We start from the raw sequence: 26,124 nt of genomic DNA on the forward strand, positions 1-26,124 counted from the left end.
AGTCTAGATAGCAACTCTTATAAATATGAAGCTTAGAAGGGAGGTGTGTCAAGGGTATGGAATCGTATGTGTGAAATAATAGCTCTACATAATACTTTTGCTTAACATTTTACAGTTTATGAAGCACTGCTGTATACATCATTCTACTGAATGAAGACCTGAATGCCTCAGACACTTGTAGCACCCAGCTTCATGATCTTTAAGGTCTTGGATCAACTGGTATTGTGAAAAGAAAATAAGGTAACCTTGGACTTCACTAGGTCATAATTTCTGTTATGCAATGAAGTAATTCACTGCATTGGTCTAGCTCTCAGGGTGATCAAGAGGCCAGGTTAATAAATCTTCCCGGCAGGAAGAGGAAAATATTAGGTGTTTTAATGTCTATTCTTTTGCAAAATTAATCAGTTACTTGCTATTTCCTTAAATAAATTATTTTTCAGAATACTTATAGCCAAAGTTTTGTAAGTCCAATCACGGACACTAGATGGCACCATAAGAACCTCACCTGCACCAATTCCTGACAGTCCAACAGCTCTTTCTCACAATTTACAGCCTGAAGATTTTTAAGATAGAGTCTAGGGTGAAGAAAAGTTCTTTCATTTCTGTGTAGAGTCTATAAGTTTTCTCTCTAAGAGGCTCTCCTACTGTGAATTGTACGCAGATGGTCAAGACTGTCGTGGGAAACTACAGACAGCGTGGGTCAAGTCAGGAGGCTTGGTCTGAGTCCCCGTGCTGATGCTTAGCAGGTTTTTGCGGAGAAAGTCTGTTTCCTGCCCTGTATGCATCTCACAGAATTGCTGGGAGGACCATACGGAGTCGTGTATGAGAACTGCCACGTGCTACAATTTTTTTTTTTTTTTTTTTTTTTTTTTGGTACGCGGGCATCTCACTGTTGTGGCCTCTCCCGTTGCGGAGCACAGGCTCCGGACGCGCAGGCTCAGCGGCCATGGCTCACAGGCGCAGCCTCTCCGCGGCATGTGGGATCTTCCCGGACCGGGGCACAAACCCGTGTCCCCTGCATCGGCAGGCGGACTCTCAACCACTGCGCCACCAGGGAAGCCCCACGTGCTACAATTAAATAACAAGGTTCTTTCTACCTCTGCAGCCCCTCTTCCTGGGAGGCTCCTGCCTTTGCACCAGCTCCGGGCCTCTGCTACCCTGGCCCCTGCCTACTCTGTTTTCAACCACAAGCTCACTACTCAAGCATCTGTAAAGGACTCTGACAACAGATCTATTTTTCCACTTTCACTCAAACGGCTGAAACTCATGCTTCTTAGTGTCCCCCACCCCAGTGGTGCTCAGCTCCTCTTCAGTAGTCCTGTGGCTACTCGTCATCATCTGGAAGTGAACCCCTTAAAATCATCAGCTTCACGTCCCATTGTTGCAGAAGTCGTCCCTCCTCTCCCCTCCCCACTTGCCCATCCCCTCATTGCGATTCCAGCTCCTCCACGGCTTCCTTCTCTCCCTGTTCGCCAGCCCCCGCTTCTCTGCGCACAGAGCCCCTCCTTCTCTTCTTGCCTAAGCTCTGTACTCTCTCACCAACACCTGCGACTCCCTCTCCCCAGTCCTCCGATGCTCCAGCCCTCAGGCCCCCACGGGACCAGTGCAGCCTTCTGTTTGAGGCAGCGCAGAGTGCTAGGTGGAAGAACACAGGCGTAGAATTGTTTATTACCAGCTTTTACACAGTGACCAGCTGTGTAAGTTACCCTGCCCACGTACACTACGGGTCCCTCTGAGCACCAGCGTGGGGTATTTTAGGAGGATGAAAACATCTACCGACAGGAGAAGTAAGAGAGTTAGTAGGTAAGAAGAGATTTTCTAAAACATATTTTTATGCTTTTGTCTTTTGCCTCTTCCACATATGTGACCACTCCCTGCGATCCAGAGGTACTTCTGTGGAGGACAAGTGGATGAATAGGTAGACTAGGGTTATGAGAGTGAAACGCAAATAAGAGGCAGGGTGTAGTTTACTTCTAAAACAGGTAATTGAGATATAAAACTAAAGGCCTGAAGAAAGTAGGGCCTAGAGATTAGGCCCTTTGGAAACAAAACAGGGGAGACCCAGGTATACCTGCCTTCTGTTTCCCACCACAACCAGAAAGGGTCATGAAGACCACGGAGGAGGAACCTCAGAGGAAACAGGCAGGGGGGCAGAGGGGCTGCATTGTCCCCGTATGGTCAGGCCCCCCACGATGACTGTTCCCTTGCTCTCTGTGCATCCCCTGACTGACCAGTCCCTGCCTCACCTGCATCCTACTCACCTGACCGACCTTCCCTCCTCAAAAAATGGCTGTGTACTCGCCCCGGGCCCTGACTAGTGATCGCTCATTAGATCAAAACATCCGCACCTTGCTAGCTCATCAGAGGGTGGGGAGGGTCATGCTCCTCTGCTGGTTTCCCTGGTAACTGATGAGCCAACCTGACGTCACTTCCCCCTGCAGCTGGTAACCTTCCTCTCGCCGTGGTAGTGAAGATGCCGCTGTCTGCTCCACAGGGTGAGGGGTCACGCCCGGACTTCGCTTCACACAGGTAAGACCCTCCTATCCGTTAACACCACTGATGTCTCTGTCACTGATTCTGGGGTCCTTCTACGGTCTTCAAGCTGGGCAAATACTGGGCTCACAGGCCTGCGGGGTGCAGCCCAACAGTCCCTTTTCAAGAGTCCTATATTCACCTAATCGTGAAACCCTGAAACCTAGGTGGGTCCCTTAAGCCCCAGAAGCAAGGATGTGGAAGGAAAATCCACAGCATATATTTAGCCCTCAAAACAACTCCACAAAACCACTGTTACCCACATAAAACAGCACCACAAGACTATTATTGGCTCCATTTTACTGAATAGGAAAGTGACAGGATTTTAACTCAGGCCAGCTGACTTCAAAGGCCGTGCTCTTAACCATCACCCTACACAGCCTTTCAGTGAACATCAGTTCCCTGCACTCACTCCAGCCCCATCTCGGTTCAATGCCGGGGCTAAGAAGCTGAGTTAGGAAAGGCAGGCTACCATGTGTTTCATGCTCTTACTATTTAAGGTCTGAACTCAGCTGGGCCTTCGGTTCTGCTGCATTTCCTGTTGTTTCTGCTCCGTGGGCTCCCTTCACCAATCCCTGCAGTAGGCCTAAACCTTCAACATCCCCTGCCCTGCTCACCTTCAGCAGTAAACTTGCCTGTGATTCATAGAGGAAATCAGTGCCGTTAGGGGTGGACTCTCTCAGCTTCTCTCCTTCCCTCAACTTATCTTCAGAAGCACCCTCTCCTCCTATCCAACCAATTTTCGAAAGAGAGGTTTCTCTCTCTAGCCTATTTCAGACCACTCCCTCCTTTGCTCTTTCACCTCCTCCGGGAGTTCTCTCAGGTGTCTCTTTTTCCAGTATGTTCAATCTTCACCCTCTCTGCTGGGTCCTTTCAGCGTATAAACAAGGTAAGGTCTTTCCTCACCTTCATGTCACTTCCATCTACAATTGTCCTAGATTTCAGAAATTTCCAAGCACCAGTCCCTGAACTCTTCCTAAGTAGTGATGAAATCTCACTAATTCATGATAAAAACTTGAGCAAATAAGGATAATATAGTGAGTTTCTCATTAAGCTAAAGTAATTCAATTTAAATGATTTTCTTTTGTTCTGAAATTATGACTTTTTTTTGAATGTTCTGATATTCTTTGTATAGGAGGCCCTCTGTATCTGTGGGTTCCATATCCTTGGTTACAGAAGGCCGACTGTACCACACCATTTAATACCAGGGACTTGAGCACCCGTAGAGTTTGATATCCTTTGGGGGTCCTGGAACAAATCCCCCAAGGATCCCCAGAGATGACTGTATGCCACCTATCATCAGAAGTGTGAAGACTTCACCTGAGCAACGAACAACCCTCTTTGCTGTAAGACGTTGAGATTTGGGGCACCTTTTTTTATTGTGCATTACCGAGCCAAGAAGCCCTCAAACTCCTTGGTCTCTGAACATCTCTACACTCTTTACACTCTTAAAAACTATTAAGGACCTGTATTGACTATGCTTCCTTACTTTGTCTTCTTAAAGCTCTGGCACCTGGGACCTTGCTAGCGCAGGGGAGACTGCTCCTTTGAGGACTAGCTAATTCCTAGAGATAACAAGCTCCTCCCTTGTGAATATACCTCTATGTGCAAGCTAACCAATCCAAAACCATGCCCCCTCCACGCCCATGGGCACCCCCTTTTTCCAGCTCTCACAGGGCTCTTGTCCTCTGGGCCAATACAGCGATGCGTTGTTTTACTGCCCTTCACAGATACCGCATTGTTGACAGATTGAAGGCTTGTGACAAACCTGCATTGAGCAAGTCTATTGGTGCTGTTTTCCCAGCAGCATTGGTTTCTCGTTAAGGCGTGTGCGTTGCTTGCTCAGACACAGTGCTATTGCACACTCAGTAGGCTGCAGCATAGTGTGTGCACATAACGTCTATACGTACTGGAAACCAACACTTCGTGTGGCTTGCCTTAGTGCCCCATTTGCTTTAATGCAATGGTCTGGAACCAGAGCAGCAGTATCTCCGAGGTATGCCTGTACTCACCTGTCCTAGTCACCTCAGGGCCAGATCCAGGAAACCCTAGGACAGCCCCTACACCCAAGAGCCTGCTGAAATTATTCAAACCTGCTTACCCTGCCTTGCCTGTTCCTTTCTGCGAAAACCACAGTAAGGCTCTCACCCATGCTTTCCCCTCGCTCCTTCAGCCTTCTGACTGACTTCCCGGTGGCCCTGTGTGGCCCTGTGTGACATGGCAGGCCTCCTATTCTCGGGAGCAGACTTCCCTTTCAGTGACAGTCATCTCCTGGTCTATTGACCTAACCATACCTGGGTAATAACAGAGCCTACATTTTAAAACAGGACCTCAATGGACTTTATGTGGGTTCTATATATTGATATTTACTGTTTTAGATATTAAAACTGAGAAATTTTTAAAATATGTAAATGAATCCATTATACATTAGCATAGTAATATCTGAATGAAAATATATATTTTCTAAAACAAATAACTGTGAGAAGAGTAGCACCGTTTCAATTTTTGCAAATCTCTTTAATGTCTGGCTAAGCAGAATGAAGCTGGGTTTGGGGGTCTGCTTCTGCATTCAAAGAGCTGCAGTATCACATTCTGGAAAACTCCACAGTACACTCATGAGAGATTGAGAATGAAAAAGGCAAATAACATTTTAGCATTTAGTCATTGATTTTGAAATTGACCTCATAGACCCAGGGAAAATGTCCCCAGACCACACTTGGAGAATGCTAACCTACACAATATTGACTAATACAAGCAAGTTTTTTAGAATTTAATTTTTTTCCAGTTGTATTGAGATATAAATGACATACAGTACTGTATAGGTTTAGGTGTCCAGCATAGTGATTTGACTTCTATACATCATGAAATTATTATCATGATAAGCTTAGTGAGCATCCATCATCTCATATCAACACAAAATTAAAGAAATAGGGGAAAAAACATTTTTTCCTTATGATGAGAACTCTGAGGATTACTCTGTTAACAACTTTCATATGTATAGTACAGCAGTGTTAATTATCTTTATCATGTTGTACATTACATCTCTAGTACTTATTCATCTTATGACTGGAAGTTTTGTACCTTTTGACTGCCTTCACCCAATATCCCACCCACACCCGTGCCTCTAGTAACCACAAATCTGATCTCTTTGTCCATGAGTCTGTCTGTTTGCTTTTGAAGTATAATTGACCTACAACACTATGTTAATTTCTGATATATAACATAGTGAATCAATATTTCTATACATTTCAAATTGATCACCACGATAAGTCTAGTTACCATCTGTCCCCATACAAAGATATTACATAATTGTTTACTATTTTCCCCACACTGTACATTTCATACCCATGACTCATTTATTTTGTAACTAGAAATGTGTGCCTCAGTCTCCCTCACCTATGTCTTATCTCCCCCTCAACTCCTCCCCTTGGCAACGACATGTTTGTTCTCTGTATCTATGTCTCTGTTATGTTTGTTCGTTTGTTTTCTTTTATAGATTCCACATGTGAGTGATATCATAATTTGTCTTTCTCTGACTTACTTCACTTAGCATAATACCCTCTAGGCCATGCATGTTGTCACAAATGGCAAGGTTTCATTCTTTTTATGGCTGAGTAATATTCCACTGTGTGTGTGTGTGTATGTGTATGTGTATGTGTATGTGTATCCATTCATCTGTGGATGGGCACTTAGGTTGCTCCCATATCTTAGCTATTGTAAATGATGCTGCTATGAACATAGGGTTGGATATATCTTTTCTAATTACTGTTTTTATTTTCTTTGGATAAATATCCAGAAGTGGAATTACTGGATCATATGGTAGTTCTATTTTTATGTTTTTGAGCAATTTCCATAATGTTTTCCATAGTGGCTACACCAATTTACATTCCTACCAACGGTGCACAAGGGTTCTTTTTTCCAATCCTTGCCAATACGTGTTACTTGTTGTCTTTTGATAATAGTCATTCTGACAGATATAAAGGGGATATTTCATTGCGAATTTGGTTTGCATTTCCCCGATGATTAGTGATGTTGAGCATCTTTTCATGTGTCTGTTGGCCATCTGCATATTTTCTTTGGAAAAATGTCTACTCAGATCCTCTGTCCATTTTTTTTTTTTAACAGCTTTATTGGGGTATAATTTCTTTACAATGGTGTGTTAGTTTCTGCTTTATAACAAAGTGAATCAGTTATACATATACATATGTTCCCATATCTCTTCCCTCTTGCTTCTCCCTCCCTCCCACCCTCCCTGTCCCACCCCTCTAGGTGGTCAGAAAGCACCGAGCTGATCTCCCTGTGCTATGCGGCTGCTTCCCATTAGCTATCTATTTTATGTTTGGTAGTGTATATATGTCCATGCCACTCTCTCGCTTTGTCACAGCTTACCCTTCCCCCTCCCCATATCCTCAAGTCCATTAGTGCCCGTCTCTGGAGCTCCTTTAAGCAGCGCTCTTAATCCGCTCTCCTCGTGCACCAGGAAACAAAGAGGGAGGAAAAAGTCTCTTGCCTCTTCGGCAGGTGCAGACTTTTTCCGGACTCCCTCCCGGCCAGCCGTGGCGCACTAACCTCCTGCAGGCTGTGTTCACGCCGCCAACCCCAGTCCTCTCCCTGAGCTCCGACCGAAGCCCGAGCCTCAGCTCACAGCCCCGCCTGCCCTGGCGGGTGAGCAGACAAGCCTCTCGGGCTGGTGAGTGCCGGTCGGCACCAATCCTCTGTGCGGGAATCTCCCTGCTTTGCCCTCCGCACCCCTGTTGCTGTGCTCTTCTTCACAGCTCCGAAGCTTCCCCCTCCGCCACCTGCAGTCTCCGCCCGCGAAGCGGCTTCCTAGTGTGTGGAAACCTTTCCTCCTTCACGGCTCCCTCCCACTGGTGCAGGTCCCGTCCCTATTCTTTTGTCTCTGTTTATTCTTTTTTCTTTTGCCCTACCCAGGTACGTGGGGAGTTTCTTGCCTTTTGGGAGGTCTGAGGTCTTCTGCCAGCGTTCAGTAGGTGTTCTGTAGGAGTTGTTCCACGTGTAGATGTATTTCTGATGTATCTGTGGGGAGGAAGGTGATCTCCGCGTCTTACTCTTCCACCATCTTCCCCCTCTCTTCCCTATTGACTGTTACTGATGTGACATTCCACTTTCTTCACAATTTGGTCCATCCTACCTTCTAATCTATAACATCTACACTCTTCAGTTGCCTGTGAGAATTAATTTCTCTGCCTATATTGGTTCCAAATGTAGATAGGAATAAAACAGGTTTATCAATATTTGTTTTCCTTTAGTCTGTCAATTATAATGTGATCTCCTTTGGGTAAAGACTATACCATCATTCTTTATGTCCCCACACCTGGCCCGGTTTCTGGCACAGAGTTAGTAACAAGTAAATATTTGCTTGGTTCGTTTGAAGTACAAAAAAAAATTTCTATTGAAATTAAATTTTCCTCCTCTTCCTGTAGAAGCTAGCTCTGGCAGAATTTCACAGTGTCTAATTGTTACCTGATTATCCAAAGCTTTATAACTGTTGCCCTTGGAGACATCCCAGCAGAGTGATATTACCTAGACCACCAGGTGATAGGAAATTTTGTTCCCCAGGTGTCATAATAATTCCTAGTGAGTCCTTCCCAGAATTTAGCTTTGTGAACTCCAGGTGAGCTTTGTCAGTTCTGCACCTGCTCTGAAATTTTTGACAAAGGAGAGGGTGGAGGTTGACAGAGCCCATGTTTCTGTAAAGCTCTCATCTTTCTGACATTATGTAGGGCAGGGTAATGACTGAAGTGGTGACTTGACTGACAAGACTCTTATATGAGGATTTTTGTTGTAGACTGTGTCCTCTCCATAACCCAGTAGTGAACAGTAGTTAAAGACAAAAACCAAAATCAAAAAAACCCAAAGCAAAATAAAACAAAAAAATTCTTGCTTTACTCTAATTCTGGTGACACCAGCAGAGAAAAGTTCAAAGCCAATTTTAATCATTCATATAGCATCCTCTAAAGATGGAAAATTAAACCTGCAGTTTACTATCTTCTAGAGATCACAGTGACATCAAAAATAGAACTCAGGTCTTCTGACTCCCACTATATATTTATTTTTTAAAGTAAATGTACAGAGGAATTATTTGGGTAAAATATAAAAAGTATTTCAGATGGCCCTGTAATGACTTTAAGATACTAGGGGAAAACACTTCGAAAGCTAAATAAATTAATAGTGAATTTCAGATGTTTGTAAATTAAGCTATTAGATAACTCTCATTTTCTGTCCAACAAAATAAGCATTTAAAAATAAAGATTAATAAATATCATTTACCCTTATGAACAAATCAAACTTTGAATGTTTGAATGATTCTTCAATTATACTGATAGCAATTATTGATTTTTAGCAGGAGGAAGAACATTCCCTTAACTGAAACAAATAATGGAAAACTGCCCATGTAGGGAAAATATATTTTTAGCTCAGGGATATGAGAAGATATTTTTCAACTCAGTGTAGGTGTTGGATAAATGCTATATTTGAAAGTTTTTTAAATTAAATTTATTTTATTTTTAATGATGTATAGTTGATTTACAGTGTTGCGTTAGTTTCTGGTGTGTAACAAAGTGATTCAGTTATATATGTATATGTGTATATATATATATATATGAGTATATATTCTTTTTCATATTCTTTTCCATTATAGGTGATTACAAGATATAGAATATAGTTCCCTGTGCTATACAGTAAATCCTTGTTTATCTATTTTGTATATAGTAGTTTGTATCTGCTAATCTCAAACTCCTACTTCATCCATTTTCCACCCCCTTTCCCCTTTGTAACCATACGTTTGTTTTCTATGTCAGTGAGTCCATTTCTGTTTTGAAAATAAGTTCATTTGTATCATATTTTAGATTCCACATATAAGTGATATCATATGATATTTGTATTTCTCTGTTGGGCTTACTTCACTTAGTATGATCATTTCTAGGTCCATCCATGTTGCTACAAATGGCATTATTTCATTCCTTTTAATGGCTGAGTAATATTCCATTTTGTGTGTGTGTGTGTGTGTGTGTGTGTGTGTGTGTGTGTGTGTATGTGTATATATATATATACCACATCTTCTTTATCCATTCATCCATCAATGGACACTTTGGTTTCCTCCCTGTCTTGGCTGTTGTAAATAGTGCTGCTATGATCATTGGGGTGAATGTATCTTACCACATTAGTGTTTTCATCTTTTCTGGATATATAACTAGTAGTGGGATTGCTGGGTCATATGGTAACTCTGTTTTTAGTTTTTTAAGGAACCTCCATACTGTTCTCCATAATAGTGGCTGCACCAGTTTACATTCCCACCAAAAGTGTAGGAAGGTTCCCTTTTCTCCACACCCTCTCCAGCATTTGTTATTTTTAGATTTTTAAGATGATGGCCATTCTGACTGGTGTGAGGTAAGATCTCATTGTAATTTTGATTTGCATTTCTCTAATAATTAGTGATGTTGAGCAGCTTTTCATGTGCTGTTGGCCATCTATATGTCGTCTTTGGGGAAATGTCTGTTTAGGTCTTCTGTCCATTTTTTGATTGCATTGTTTGTTTTTTTTGTTGAGTTGTATGATCTGTTTGTATAGTTTGGAAATTAATCCCTTGTCAGTCGCATCATTTGCATATATTTTCTGCCAGTGTGTAGGTCGTTTTTTCATTTTTTTTTAAGATGTTGGGGGTAGGAGTTTATTAATTAATTTTTGCTGTGTTGGGTCTTCGTTTCTGTGCGAGGGCTATCTCTAGTTGTGGCAAGCGGGGACCACTCTTCATCGCAGTGTGCGGGCCTCTCACTATCGTGGCCTCTCTTGTTGCGTAGCACAGGCTCCCGACGCACAGGCTCAATAGTTGTGGCTCACAGGCCTAGTTGCTCCGCAGCATGTGGGATCCTCCCAGACCAGGGCTCGAACCCATGTCCCCTGCATTAGCAGGCACATTCTCAACCACTGCGCCACCAGGGAAGCCCCGTCTTTTCATTTTGTTTATGGTTTCCTTTTTCTGTGCAAAGCTTATAAGTTTGATTAGGTTCCATTTGTTTAATTTTGCTTTTACTTCTATTGCCTTAGGAGACTGACCAAAGAAAACATTGCTATGATTTATGTCAGAGAATGTTTTGCCTTATATCAGAGAATGTTTTGCCTATGTTCTCTTCTAGGAGTTTTATAATGCCCTGTCTTATATTTAAGTTTTTAAGTCATTTTGAGTTTATTTTTGTTATAGTGTGAGGATGTGTTCTAACTTCATTGATTTACATGCGGCTGTCCAGCTTTCCCAGCACCACTTACGGAAGAGACTCTTTTCTCCACTGTATATTCTTGCCTTCTTTATCGAAGATTAATTGACCACAGGTGTGTGGGTTTATTTCTGGGCTCTCTATTCTGTTCCATTGATCCATATGTCTGTTTTTGTGCCAGTAACATGGTTTTGATTACTGTAGCTTTGTAGTATTGTCTGAAGTCTGGGAGGGTTATGCCTCCTACTTCATTCTTTTTCCTCAGGATTGCTTTGGCAATTCTGGGTCTTTTATGGTTCCATATAAATTTTAGGATTATTTGTTCTAGTTCTGTGAAAACTGTCATGGGTAATTTGATAGGGGTTGCATTAAATCTGTAGATTGCTTTGGGTAGTATCATCATTTTAACTATTTTAATTCTTCCAATCCAAGAGCATGGGATATCTTTCCATTTCTTTAAATCATCTTCAGTTTCCTTTATTCATGTTTTATAGTTCTCAGCATATAAGTTTTCACCTCCTCAGTCAGGCTTATTCATAAGTATTTTCTTGGATGCGAATTTTAAAGGGTTTTTTTTTTTTACATTCCCCTTCTCTTATGTTTTGCTTGTCTGAGAAATTCTTTATCTCTCCTTCTATTCTAAATGATAATCTTGCTGGGCAGAGTATCCTAGGTTGCAGGTTTTTCCCTTTCAGGACTTTGAATATATCTTGCCACTTCTCTCTTGCAATGGTTCTGTAGAGAAATCAGCTTATAGCCTTATGGGGATTCCCTTGTGACTAACTCTTTGTTTTTCTCTTGCTACCTTTAGAATCTTCTCTTTATCTTCAACTTTTTCCATTTTAATTATAATATGTCTTAGTGTAGGTTTGTTTTGGACCCTCTGTGCTTCCTGTACCTAGATATCTGTTCCCTTCCTTAGGTTTAGGAAGTTTTCAGCCATAATTTTTTCAAATACATTTTTGATCCCCTTTTCTCTTTCTTCTCCTTCTGGGATCCCTATTATGTGTAGATTGGCTTGCTTTATATTGTCCCATAGGTCTCACGATGCTTTCATTTCTTTTTCATTTGTCTTTCTGTCTGCTGTTCTCATTGGGTGATTTCCATTATTTTATCTTCCAGATCACTTATTCATTGTTCTATATTATCTAGTTTGCTATTTATTGCCTTTAGCTTGGCTTTTGTCTCAGCAGATGAATTTTCTAATTTTTCTTGACTCCTCTTTATAGTTTCTAGCTCCTTGTTCCAGTGATCTGCATTTCTATCGATAGCCTTTCTTAATTCCTTCAGTATTTTTATTACCTCCATTTTGAACTCGTGATCTAGCAGGCTGGAGAGGTCTCTTTCATTGTTTGTTCTTTCTGGGGATTTCTCTTATTCTTTTAATTGAGACTGGTTCCTCTGCTTCTTCATTTTTCTTATAGTTCTCTGACTGTATGAATTTACCCACTGTGTTCTTGAGGGTGTGGGAGCATCCCTGTGTAACCTGCATGAGTCTTATATTTTGGGGGTGAAGACTGTTTTTAGTACGGATGCCTTCCACATCTTTCCTCAGTGTGTGCTGAGTGTTGTCTCCTTCATAGGGGACTTGATTGATGTTGTGGTGACCGCAGCCTGCACTGGATGTTGGGTGGGGCCTCCTCTTTGCTCTGTGGTTGTCACAGCCCTATTGGGGGTAGGGTCTGCTCCTTATTTGTTGAAGCATTAGCTCTCAGTTCTGTTTCTGAGCTGCAGTTTGAGGTTGATGGTACTGGAGTACTTCCACGGCAAGAGGAGCCACTGAGTATTCCTTCATAAGAGCTTTCCACCTGGAAGTGTGCTCTGTGGGGTTGCCTGTCACCCGTGTATGCTCAGAAAGTATACTGCCCTTGGTCCCACCTCAGCTGTGGGAATCCTGGCAACCAGCCTGGATGTTCTTTAGGCTCCGTGCTCACAAAGCCACCAGGCACTGCGACCCACCATAGTTCTACCCCTGGGTGCTGTGGAATCAGCCCAGACCGCAGCTGCACCTCTGCATGCTTACACTTGCAAAGCCTGCAGCCGCTACACCAGACCCACCCTAATCATGGGAGCACCAGTAATCCACTTGGATGTCCCATAGGTGCTAAGTTTACAAAGGCCCTGGTGGCGTAAATCACCAATGTCATATAGCTGTAGGGATATGGCCCTGCAGATTTTAGCCCTGCTTCAAAGTCACATGGACCCAGGGATCAGCTCAGACTTCAGCCCGGCCTCTGTGTGTCAGCAACCCACCGGCACTTGCATGCTCCCAGAGCTTGTAGAGGCAGATCCATGCCTGCTGTAGGCACTCATAGGATGAGGCTGCTCTCTCAGGGCCCTACCCCTCACTCCCTGCACCTGTTAACAATGGGGCTGCTATGGCAGATCTGGGCTCTGTCCTGAGCACACCCCCAGTTGCGACCTGGACCACACTCCAGCTCCTTTGGGCTGTCTCCCTGCAGCCAACCCCAGTCCTCTCCCCAGGTCTGTCCACTGAAGCCTGAGTTTCAGCACCAAGACCCTCCACACACCAGCAGATGCACATCTCAGGCTGGGGAGTGCAGTGAGGTGTCCAGGGCCGTCTGTCCTGCTCTGCCTGCCATAAGCCAGTGGCTGCACTCTCCCGTGAGCCTCTGAAGCTCCCTATTTGTCCCAGATGATCTCCCAACTGGTGAAGGGGGTTCCCAGGGTGAGGAAAGCCTTCTTTCACAGCTCCCTCCCAGGGGCACAGGTCCATCTTAATTCCTTTCACCCTATCTGGTTAAATAGTTATCTTCCTTGTAGTTTTAGTTGTATGAGATATTCTGCCAGCATTCAGTAGGTACTCTGTGAGAACTGTTCCACATGCAGATGTATTTTTGATGTGTCTGTGGGAGGAGGTGTGCTCTATATCCTTCTATTACACCATCTTGATCTCTCAACCTTGAAACTTTTTAAAGGAATAAAATTGATCTCAGTTAACTCACTAGACTCTTTTTTTTTATTCTGCTTTCCAATAAGGGGGAAAAGCTCTTGCCGATGTAAATATTTTCCAATTAAAAAATAGTTTAAGCTTTCTCTGATTGTGTGAGAGGAATATATTTTATTGCCAAATAATAAAATTTGAAAACAGGGGTTTAATGCTTACTAGTATATAAAACAGGTCTATGCTTCCATCACTTTTTCCTTGGCTATCATTTTCAAGCAGAGTTTGTTTTATTGATAGGAGAGTAGGCTCCACACAATGAGAAAAGTACAGTGTTATAGCGAGGCACACCTCTTCTCCTGCAGGGAACAGATGCCACACATTCTGCATCGTCCAGTTTTATAAGCAAGCCTTTTACCAGAGAGCCACTAAAATTTTTCTTTCATATGATATTTGCCAACAATTATGTTGTAAATGAGTTCCTTCCTTCATAATGAGCTACTTGGAGCATAGATACTGGAATTCTTTTTTTTCTTTTTTTATTTGTGTATTTCTGTTCTTTTTCTACAATTTTTAAATTGAAGTACAGTTGATTTATAATATTGTATTAGTTTCAGGTGTACCTCAAAGTGATTTGATTATACATATGTGTGTGTGTGTGTGTGTGTGTGTGTGTTTGTGTGTGTGTGTGTGTGTGTGTGTGTGTGTATATATATCCTTTTTAAGAATTCTCTTCCAGGCTTCCCTGGTGGCGCAGTGGTTGGGAGTCTGCCTGCCGATGCAGGGGACGTGGGTTCATGCCCCGGTCCGGGAGGATCCCACATGCCGCAGAGCGGCTGGGCCCGTGGGCCATGGCCGCTGGGCCTGTGCGTCCAGAGCCTGTGCTCCGCCACGGGAGAGGCCACGGCAGTGAGAGGCCCACGTACCGCAAAAAAAAAATTATCTTCCATTATAGGTTATTACAAGATATTATATACAGTTCCTGTCCTGTATATAGTAAATCCTTGTTGTTTACCCATTTTATATGTGGCAGTATGCATCTGTAAATCCCATACTCCCAATTTATCCCTCTCTCCTTCCCCTTTGGTAACCATAGGTTTGTCTTCTATGTCAGTGAGTCCATTTCTGTTTTGTAAATAAGTTTGTTTGCACTATTTTTTAGATTCCACATATAAGTGACATCATATATTTGTCTTTCTCTGTCTGACTTGTTTCACTTAGTATGATAACCTCTAGGTCCATCTATGTTGCTACAAATGGCATTATTCTTTTTTATGGCTGAGTAATATTCCATCAGAGAAGGATCACTGTGTTGAAAACAGTCATTTACACTATCGAGAAAGTGAAAAGACAAACCACAGTGCGAGAGAAAATATTTCTAAATGATATATTTGATAAAGGATTTGTATCCAGAATATATAAGAAACTCTTTCACCTTAACAATAAAAAGAAAAACCACCCAAATTTTTAAAAATGTGCAAAAAATTTGAATGGCCATTTCTCCAAAGAAGATGACAGGTGTCCAATAAGTACATGAATAGATGCTCAACATCATTAGTCATTACAGAAATGCAAGTCAACCACAATGAGATACAATTTCACACCCACTAGGATGACTAATATTAAAAAAACAGACAATAACAGTTGTTGATAAGGATGAGGAAAAATTGGAATACTCATACATTGCTGGTGGCAACTGCTTTGGAAAAGTGTTTGACAGATCCTCAAAATATTAAAAAGATCATATAACCCAGCAGTTCCATTCCTGGGTATACACACAAGAGAACTGAAAACATATAGCCGCACAAAAACACTTGTACATAGATGTTCACAGCAGCATAGCCCAAAAGGAGAAGCAATTTAAATGTTCATTAACTGATGAATAGAATGTGGTATATTCATCCAATGGATTATTGTTTGTCAGTAAACTTAATGAAGTATTGATACATATCACAACATGGATAGTCCTCAAAAACAGTATGCTATGTGAAAGAAGTAAGTTACAAATAGCCACATATTGTATGATTCCATTTATATGAAAAGTCCAGAATAGGCAAATCTATAGAGATAGTAGATTCCTGGTTCCAGAGACTGAGAAGAGGGGTTTCTTTGGGTTTTTTCTTTTTTCAGCAGTAATAAAAATATTCTAAAATTACATAATGGTGATAATTCCACAACTTTGTGACTATACTAAAATCTAGTGAATTATAGCATTAAATTTACCTTTTAAAATAATAACAAAGCTATAATTAAAAATATTATAAAATCCTTAAAATATTTAGAAAGGAAAATTTGTTAGAAATACAATTTTTTATTGATAGTATTGTCATTGGTAATAGAAGCCCAGAAGAAAATATGTAGGAAAACTGGTTGAGGCCATCCTCTAACCTGTTCACCTCATGGAAGGTTCAGCACCAAGGACAGCTCCCCTGCCTGCCATCTTTTCAAAATTAGCTTACAAAAGGCTACCAAAGTCCTGCAAAAGTTTTCTAAAAGTGACATTTCTATGATGCTTTTCTTCTTTTCAACACTGCTGTATATTATGGCAGGTATGCTTGTCTTCATTTGTACATTTCGTAAGCAGTTGACCAGAAGACAAAGGATCTGCTACAACACTTCATTAATCCACTTAGCAAAATAGATCGTTGTGTGCCAGGCACTCACTCAGCATGAGTTCTTAGACAAGTCACTTGCCTCTATTAGCTTCATTTTCGTATCTAAACCTTGTGAATGATTATACATGCATGATAAACTAAGACAATATTTGTGAAATAAGTCATATGACTTGTATTCATGAAGGTATTTTTATTACTGAATTGTTGAGCAAATCATCCCATTGCATTATTGAGCAATTTATTTTATTCTGGGCGCACGTAATATCCTGTGACCCTAGAAGCCCAGACCAGTGTCTGGGTCATACTCAGGCTTAAGATTAATTCTGTTAAGAGCCTTCATGGTAAGAATAATCTTCTTAAGCATGCTTCACATGGGCACAAATTTCTAAGACATAATCCTGGCCCTGGCCTGGAAATGGGCCCATTTCCTAAAGATGAGGAAAGGATTAAAAGCTATATATCCAATCCTTCACCTTTCTAAATTTAGTCCAAAGATGAACTTCAGCACATAGTTGCAGCTACATGTCCCCTACACATATTTCCATGTGATCAGTCCTGTCATAACAGACTTTATCTGTATGGTAGATGCTAATTCTAACCTCATACAACACTGTTATAAAAGAATTGTGTAAAAAATAGCACTTCAAAATAAGAAATTATATAGAAAGTTCCCACAAATGTTTGAACAGAAAAATTGTGTCAAATCATGTGATGTCATGTTTTCATCTGTATGACTGTGGGTGGGAGAGGGAAAAGATGACCTACAAAGACCTAACTAAAAATGTATGGTTCAGTCTCACTGGCTTTCATTATCCTCATTCTTACTCAGATGGTTCAACTTTAGTTGCCATTTACCAATCTTGTTTGTATTTAAAAATCAACATAACTAGAACAGGATGCTTAACTCTGCCAAATTCCATGAAGCCAGATGCTGCTTCCTTAAGAGGAAAAAGAAGTACATAAAAATTACTGATTTTTAAAGGGAACAGAGTGGAAGGCAGCCATTTGATCTCTCAACGTCCATTATTTCCTTTGCTCTGGCTTAAGTAAAAATGTTGTGTAAGAGGTCAGAGTACATTTCTGTAGAAGCCCTGGAATTTCTTAACACAAACATCGTAAATAGTACTTCTGTTCCTGGAGAAAAGAAAGAGCGTCACCCTGAGCAGGCACACAGGAGCCCCTATCATTCTGAGAAGCTGGGAATGGATCTTGAGTCCAAATGTTTTCAAAAGCAAACACTTCCCATTTCCATTTCATTTATTCTTTTGTTTTTCATTTATTCTTTATTTAACCCTTACTTTCTCCTTCAGTGATTATTTATTGCTTTCTTCAACTATAAGCCCATCTGCAAGATGGCTATTCTTTTGTGGGGCACAGAATTTCAACGGTTTGCTTCGTTTCCTTAATGATTTTCCTGACTTGCCCACCTGCCTATACTCTTCTTCAAGGTTTAATTTAAACATGCCATGTCATTTCATATCACCCAGCAACATTTATTATATTTAGAATATCTTTTTCCCAAATGTATTAATGTGGTTTCTTTCCGGTCAGTTTTAGAGCCCCATCAGAAAAAAAAAAAAAAAAACCATAATAATTAATACATATTTATGGGAGCACTTGAGATGAGAGACTGAAACAAATTTATATTGAAAAAATTCAAATAATATTTATAAATAAGCCACCAACACAAACCACTATATCAAATTCCTTCAGGCTAAAGGCAAGCCTTATCATGTCTATTAGATTGGGCTTTGGACCATAAATTCAATTCCCACAGATTCATAGCACAAAAGCATTGGCAAACATTGCCCTCCTCAATTTGGACCCCAGACTCAGGAATGCAGTGGGATCTTGCGTTGCAGGTAGACTCCACATTCTTGGTATGACACTCAACCCTGTGAAAATTTCCCCATGATTCCTCTTCCTTTTTCCAGTACCAGGAAAGGTATGTTTTGGTCACCCAGCGTCCATGAGCCCTTCCTTAGAACACCCTGAATTCTTTTGGGGAAACAGCCTTCCCTCTCTGTGTGCATGTGATTTTGGTAGAACTGTGGTTACAGGAAGCAGCCCTCCTGCTACCAAGACCCTAAGCGGTCCTGAGCACCTCCTAGTAGGTCCTAGTGTATCTAGAGGGTGAGCACATGATGAGTCCAGTGCTTGTTCCTGGGACTTTGACACTTGAGCCAGTGATGGAGGTGTGAAGTAAGACTGGAATTCACTAGTTCCAGTGGAAGCAACCCAACCAGACTGCTGCTGCTGCTGCTATGGACCATCCCTGGAATTCCTGCTTCCCCCTTCTGGAGCTGCCTCAATTCCAAGACTGATTTTCTGGTCTTCCCAATGATTTTCTTTCCTTTAAGTCAGCCAAAGTCAGTTCCTGCTACCTGCAACCAAAGAACTCTGACCGACTCTCGCTTCAGGTGGAGTTTCTTGCCATGTTTAATGACTACCTACAACAGCAGCCAGTGCCCTGTGCTAATACCAGATAAGATGCTAAAGCATTTACAGGGCTGGAACCATCTTGGGAGAATTATTGCACAAAAGGTCTTCATTTTCCTTCCACGAAGCTAGAGAGTCAAAGAACCACTCACTATAAAAGGAACTTGAGTCATGGTTTTCTGTATCTTCAAACCTCGTACATTTATTTTTCAGTTTCAATATTTTGTTATAAAAGCTATACGGAAGGTCAAGAATCTAAGAATAAAATTAACCACAATCACATCCTAGGTCAATTCAATGTTTTCACTTGTTCATGTCATCTTCTAATCCTGGTCTATGTTCAGAACACATTTTTATCATCAACAACACTGTCATAGATTATATTTAACACTTCTTGTTATTTTATCATGCATCTGTTTCCATTTTGTCAGTCTCCTTGTGTTTTTCCCTCACCTCTCCCTCCTACTACCCATAGATAAACAAATACTAACAGCAACTCTGTATGTTGCTTTTTCCACTTCACAGCGCATCCGGAATTCCCTTCTGTCAGCTGGATCTAATTCATTCTTTTTATTTCGAGTGTTTGTAACCATTTACGTGTAATGGTTGTGATTAAATCTACCATCTGGATGTTTGTTCCCTATTTATCCCATCTGTTCTCTGTTCATTTTTTACCCTTATTTCCTGCTATTGGTTTCTTAGCTATACCTCTACCTTTTAGCTTTTAGTGGTTGTGCTAATGTTTATAATATATATCCTCAACTTACCAAGTTTACTTTAATTAATAATGTTTGAATATTGTATAATAACCTTATAACAATATACTTCCAGTTTCCCCTTCCATCCTTTGTGCTATTGTTGTCATACATTTTATTTCTGCATAAGTTATGAACACATGTTTATTTTTGCTTTATATAGTTAATTAGTCGTAGAAGAGATTTAAAAGTGAAAAAATACTTGCATATTTACCCACATATTTACCATTTCTTGTACTCCTCATTCCTTTTTTAGATCCAAGTTTCCATCTGGTTTTATTTTTCTTCTATCTAAAGAACTTCCTCTAACAATACTTATAGTGATGTTAACTGGCAAAACCTCTCAGCTTTTGTTTGTCTTAATAAGTCTTTATTTCACCTTAAGGTAAAAGTTTTAAAGAAGATTTTTGCTGGATATAGAACTCTATGTTGACAGTATTTTTTCTTTCATTCTACAATTTAAAGATGTCCATGGTCTTCTGACTTGCATCATTTCTGAAATCTGCTCTCATTCTTATCCTTATTCCTCTGTACACCATGTGCCTTTTTTCTCTGGCTGATTTTAAGATTTTCTCTTTATCACTGTCTTTCAGAAATTTGATTTTGATGTACTTTGATGTTATTTTGTGTGTGTGTGTGTGTGTGTGTGTGTGTGTGTGTGTGTGTTTTATGCTACTTCAGGTTCCTTTAGGTTCTTAGATCTGTGGGTTCATAGTTTTTATTAAATTTGGAAGTTTTTCAGCCATTATTTCTTCAAATATCTTTCTGTCTCCCTCTCCTCTCCTCCTGCCAACACACACTTTTCTGGGACTCCAGTCAAACATATAATGAACCACTCTATATTATCCCCAGGTCATTGAGGCCTGATTTATTTATTTAGTTAGTTAATGTTTCAGATTGAATAGTTTGTACTGCTACATCTTCAGGTTCCCTGGTCTTTTTCCATGTCTAAGCTGCAGTTAGTCCCACCCAGTGTATTTTTTCACTTCAGATATCTTAATTTTCATCTCTAGAAGTTCCAATTGGTTCTTTATGTCTTCACTATCTCTCCTGATTATATTCATATTATTTAAAGATCCTTAAACATGTTGAGCATGTTTGTAATAGCTATTTCATTGTCTTTGAATACTAATTCCACCATCTGTGTCATTGGTGGGTCTTTTTCTATTGACTCTCTTTCTCCTCCTGGTTATGGGTCATATTTCCTGATTCTTGGCATGTCTAGTATTTTTTTTTTGGATCCTGAACATTGAGTTGTTAGATCATTGAGTATCTGAACTTAGCTATCCTCCTTTAAAGAATGTTGGTTTTGTTCTGGAAGCTAGTTAAAGTCCTGGAAGATCAGATTGGTTTGATCCTTTCATGGCTTCTTTTTAAGTGTTTAAGGGTATATCTGGAGTAGTCTCTATTCTGGGCTAGTTTAGCTCTACTACTAAGGTGTGACCCTCTGGGTCTCTTGAACAGTCACTTTGGATGCTGGTCTCTTGAAGGCATAATGTGAAAAGATCCATGGCTTGACCTTGACCTGAAAGATCCTTGGCAAGAGATTCATAAAATCCTCTCTCCACATGGTACAGCTTGAGACCAAAGAGTTGCTGTGAGGGAACATGGAACTGAGGTTGCCTGCAGTTGCATAGAGGGACCAAACGTATGGCTGGATGCTGAGAAACAGTTAGAATGCTCCTGTGAAGAAAAGTGGCTGGCGAATAGTGGGTCATTCATTACCAGGTCAGTAATTCAGTGTGATACTTGATTCTCTCTGTATACAAGGACTTGGCAGCTTTTTGGCCTGCTACATAGCTAATGCTAAACTTTCTGGTCCCTGTTAGGATTAAATGGCACTGAAGATGGCATTAATCGACGAGGTCCTAATGCATCTCCTTAGGACCATCAGCCTACAAATAGGAGCTTTGAGGCATTGCTACAATTCTGAAGCAGTTGTCCTTTACCACGTCTTTGCTTAATTCCTAAACTTCATAAAAGTTGTTAAATGGTTTTATGTTGAGAGATTTCTTCATATTTGAAGAAGCATATCTTGTTTCACTCATTTGAAAATGACTTTGGTTACTATTTTTCATCACTGTCCTTTGTTCAACACAATAACTGACTTTGAAAAGCGCATTATCTGGGGATGGTTTAGGAGTAAAGTAAGGGAGATGGCTTGGAACCATTTGAAGTCATTTCACCATATCTATTTACTTCTTTTTCCCTGAGCTGGGGTAAGTATAGGTTTAGCACCAACCATATCTATTTTATAAGGTGTTTGCTTCTTCCCACATGGATATTCAACTTGGTGTCTGAGGTTATTAAAATGAAGCTTTAAGTCTGACTGCTTTTTTTATTGTGATTTTTACAGCATTGTTCAACACACTCATTCCATTAGGTCTTGCCAACCATTAGCTTGTGGAAAATAGTTCCTCTTCTCTAAGTTTAAGCCTAAACTTACATTGGCTTAGTTAGTTGCATTGTTAACCTTTGAAATGTAGGTAATTTTAATGTCCCCAACACAAGTTGGCCCAGAAATAGATTTAGTGAATATTCATTTACAACACCAAACTATCTTTTCTGATATCCACCGTTGAGGCTCTCCAAAGATTTCCCGTTGTTTTTATTTACTTAGTGTCTAGAAAGCCACACATGTAATCTGACGGATGAGAACAACCAGCAGGTTTACCCTTCGAAGGGTCTGGGTTCTCTGCTCTGTTCCCTGGCTCCAGGCTGTATCTTAACAAATATAATATCCTGTAGAAGGAATAAGAGGCATAGGGAAAACAACACCTCATTACAGTAAGCATTAAACTAACCTGTGATAGAGCTGTTGGGAATTCTGTGCATAAGGTTCCAGACAACCTTGGTGCTTAGGCTTAAGAGTGCAGGAGCCAATCTCCACTGTCGGTAAGAATTTACTACCCAGGGCACAAAGAGAACAACAAGTTAAGGAAGTCGTCATGGAACTTGGAGAAAGCAGACAATGCTAAATTTACCCTTTGCGACATGAAGTTCAAGTACTGGAGCCCAGAGCACTTTACAGAGCTAGCCAACCGCAGGCCAAAAATGGGGCTGAAAACACACGTAGTTGAGGTTTAGAGGACAGAACTGTAAATCCCCTTTCCATCAAAAAGCTGCAGGAAACCTCGCAGGACTTCGGTCTGCATTTGAAAAACAGCACACGTGTGTCTTTTAGGCTATTTAAGCAGATCAACAGCAACAAACCTGCACACGAAGGGAATTACTCCGGACACCTGTAACTCTTTTTTCTTCCTATCTCCCCTCCGACCGCTAAGAAAACTGCCTCATGAGGGCAACCTTGTGTGACTCTTACCCTAAAGCTTCGATGTCACCTACATTTGTCTTTGTTCTTCTCTGATGAACGCGTTGACATTTCTATCGGTGAGGATGCTAATTGGATGATTACCAACGAGGTGCTCTGAACTACGCTGACTCTTCTTCCTTTGCTGAAGGTCACTTATGTGTGCACCTGAGCTGTGAAAACTCCACGTGTATTTGATATGGTTTGAGGCACGCCCTGAACACACCTGCTTCCCAGAAACTTTGAATCTGTGCTGCAGGCGCCCGGGGCCCCATGCCCTGGCCACAGATGATTGGATAGAGCTGTGCACGTGGTTCAGGGACCGTAGATCGGCTGAGCCAATCAGATTCTACTCAGGATTTTGGACTGGTGAGCTAAGATGCAGCTTCCTTCAGTGGCAGGAGCATCCTTGTGTGCCCGGAGGATGAAGAGTGGGAGATGGAGGTGGAGAGAGACAAAGAGAGGAAAGAGAGAGAGATCATGTACAGAGCGAGGTGGGGAAATCTTGAGCGATGAGACCATCTCTCCGTGGATTGTTAGAGATGCTGCTGGAAGCTTTACTTCTTGGCTCTCTAGGTCCCAGGTGCCTTCCAGGAGGACTGGCTGTACTTCCTGCCCTGTCGGTCTGTGGGATTCTCCTTATGGAACTGACTTAAGTGGTTTTCTATCCTCACAACCCAACTGCTTGAACAGAACCCAAAATATGTTAGACACATACTTCTTGCGTTTCTGGCAAGACTGGTTTTAGGCTCAGGCAGTATTTCATATTAATCATAAAACAGCAACTTAGGCTCATAAACATTTGTCATTCACACTAAAATCCCATACAGAATTGGAATTCATGGATTTGCTCAAAACTCTTCCTTATTACAGACATTGAGCCCGTGCCCCCTCTTCAGGCCACTATCAACGAGGCCTGTGAGGGTCAAACAGTGTGCCTTTCAGATGCGTGAAGACCCTCAGGAACCAAGGCGTGATGGATGTATCTGGTGGAGAAGAGACCATTACGAGCCACCTGTTGTTTAAGAACTCTCTCCTGTCCCATTTGCCACCAAAAGTTATTTCCTCTGTGTTGGTGGTAAGTTTCCAGGCCTTCATTTTTCCTGATGTCAGTTATGCATGCCAAGGGGTGTGTCCTGCTTCTGACTTTGATAAATACCTGAGGTGGTCTCAGGCTGCTATGCCATTGCTTCCCTGTTCGCCACACCAGCCTCACCCTACACCACTGTCCCCTACCTGCGACCTGCCAGGAGGCTCTGCAGAGTCCAGGCTGGGGTCAGGCCTCTGCCACCAGCAGTGCAGCATGGCACGTGTGTTCCCCAGACATATTAAGGTTCTGTTCATTGTTAGGAGTCCGTGACCCCAATAAGCAGTGTTTTTTCATGAGCTATATTTGTTTAAGAACCTGTTTCTCGGTGAACTCAATGTCCTTGGTTAATTTTAACCTCACTAAAGATAAAATGTTAACAATACTTGGTTTGACCTCTTATGTCTATTGTGGCCATTCCATAGGTCTCTCTGACTGGATGAGTATTGTCGGGGTATCATTAACTTCAGGAAGCTTCTCTCCCCAGGACTACATCTAAAAACTTGGTCTCTTCAAGTCCTGGATCAATAAAAAAAGAAGGAAAAAAGTCATCACACTATGAGATTCTTTGCTTCTTCAAGAAGGTTAACAGCTGAGCGTGGCTTTCACTACCAACCTGCGATTCGGAACTCATTTGATATTAGTATGAGCACTGGTCTAGTCACAATATAAGACGCACACTCCTTCCCACAGGAGCCTGAAACCCATGAAGAAATAAACGTGATGAAGACTTCTGTTAACCATAACGAACTGAAATCAAAAGGACGTTCTTGCTGATTTCCGCTAAGAGAATGTAGAAACCTAGGGAAGCCTTCTCAAAAAAGTAGCAAATGTAACTGGGACTATCGGATGGCTGATCCAAGAACCTCCACCAAGCAGAGGGTACGACTCAGAGGAGAGATCCCAGCCCCCACGCACCTCCTCAGTCAGGTGCCCTGAGCAAGGCGCGTACCGGGCAACTCTACACAAAAGTTGGACCAAGAGCAAAACAACAAAACAAAAGAACTGCCCTCCCGTTCTGGGCAAAATCCCAAACTCCCAGATAAATAACATCAGGAGCTATTGATCCTTGCCTGAAACTCACGTTTCACTGCTACTAAAGGGTGCTCTACGGACCAGTGCCACATAGCAAACTCTTTCTGCCCATCTGCAAGAATGTACGGAAACTGAGAGCAAGTGTTTAGAAACTTTTATAGCAATTTGATCTCAGTGCAACATTTTAATTTAATTTTACAAAAGTGCCAGTCTGCAAAGAATTGGAAATTGTAAGAACAGGTCCATCACCACAGATTCACCACGGATAGTTTTATAAGCACTGTTCTGTCACAGTTTTCAAAGGAAAAAGCCACTTCACTTCCTGCTTTAAAAAGAGAGTCATGTGACATTTCCTTTTCCTGTACAGTACATGGAGTGTCTTCCAGTCTGCTAGCACCTAGAAAGACACACAGGAGGGACAGCTGAAAATGCAACCAGTAATACAACTGGCCTCACAAGCCGACTGAAGTGTCCACTCTTATCTTGTGAAATATAAACCAAGTGGAAAAATTAATTTCTCATTTACCACTTTCTGACTGATGAATTTAAACACAGATCAAATATACACCAGTGCTCAGTTTTTAATCTATCCAGCATGCTTAATTATAGCTAAGGGTAGCTTCTGATAAGAGATATAAACATATATTTATCTTTCCTATTTAGCTATAATGATACAAATATTTTATAATAAACATCATTTTCACCAGGTATCACCTCATCTCTGCTCCTTTTTTATTTAAGGGAGTCATAAATGTGTCTACTTGGAATCACATACGGGAAGTTGCAGAACATTCACGCAGCTTTTCAGGTCTTCACCCCCACCGTCAGCTTACACCAGCTGCTTCTCATCACCTAGCCCTGGGGTCCTTCCCATGAAGCTCGGTCCAACAGAGAAGCCAGCACCCAAAGGAAGTCCATGCACACACTGGGCAGTGGACAAAAGCCGAGACTTGAAGGTACATGAAGTAGATCCCAAGTTGTTTCCCAGATTCTGTCTTTGGGGATGACGGTGATAAAAAGACATGGGGCCAGGAAAGTCTCAGGCCTTCATGTTTGTCCTTATAAAGGTGTTGATGTATGGTAAGGAGCAATGGAGTAAAGTTATACGTTGTCCATGAAGCCTTCTAGCATTACCGATTTGACCTTCACCCCACCTTTTCAAAGTCGAGGATGAGTAAAACAGAATAGTAAAATGCTATGCTGATGGTTTTA

The 26,124-nt window shown here is 41.4% G+C and overlaps 1 long non-coding RNA gene across 1 annotated transcript; it reads left to right on the plus strand.

The window, feature by feature from the left end:
* Window positions 1–2,442: 2,442 nt before the first annotated feature.
* On the plus strand, window positions 2,443–25,558 carry LOC112397505 (uncharacterized). The gene is made up of 4 exons (XR_003002812.1): window positions 2,443–2,529; window positions 21,058–21,208; window positions 23,664–23,868; window positions 24,303–25,558. It is a non-coding gene; the product is annotated as an uncharacterized LOC112397505 (long non-coding RNA).
* The last annotated feature ends 566 nt before the right edge of the window (window positions 25,559–26,124 follow it).

The sequence above is a fragment of the Neophocaena asiaeorientalis genome, unplaced genomic scaffold, assembly GCF_003031525.2.
Source record: "Neophocaena asiaeorientalis asiaeorientalis breed wild unplaced genomic scaffold, Neophocaena_asiaeorientalis_V1.1 scaffold10, whole genome shotgun sequence".
Classification (NCBI taxonomy): domain Eukaryota; kingdom Metazoa; phylum Chordata; class Mammalia; order Artiodactyla; family Phocoenidae; genus Neophocaena; species Neophocaena asiaeorientalis.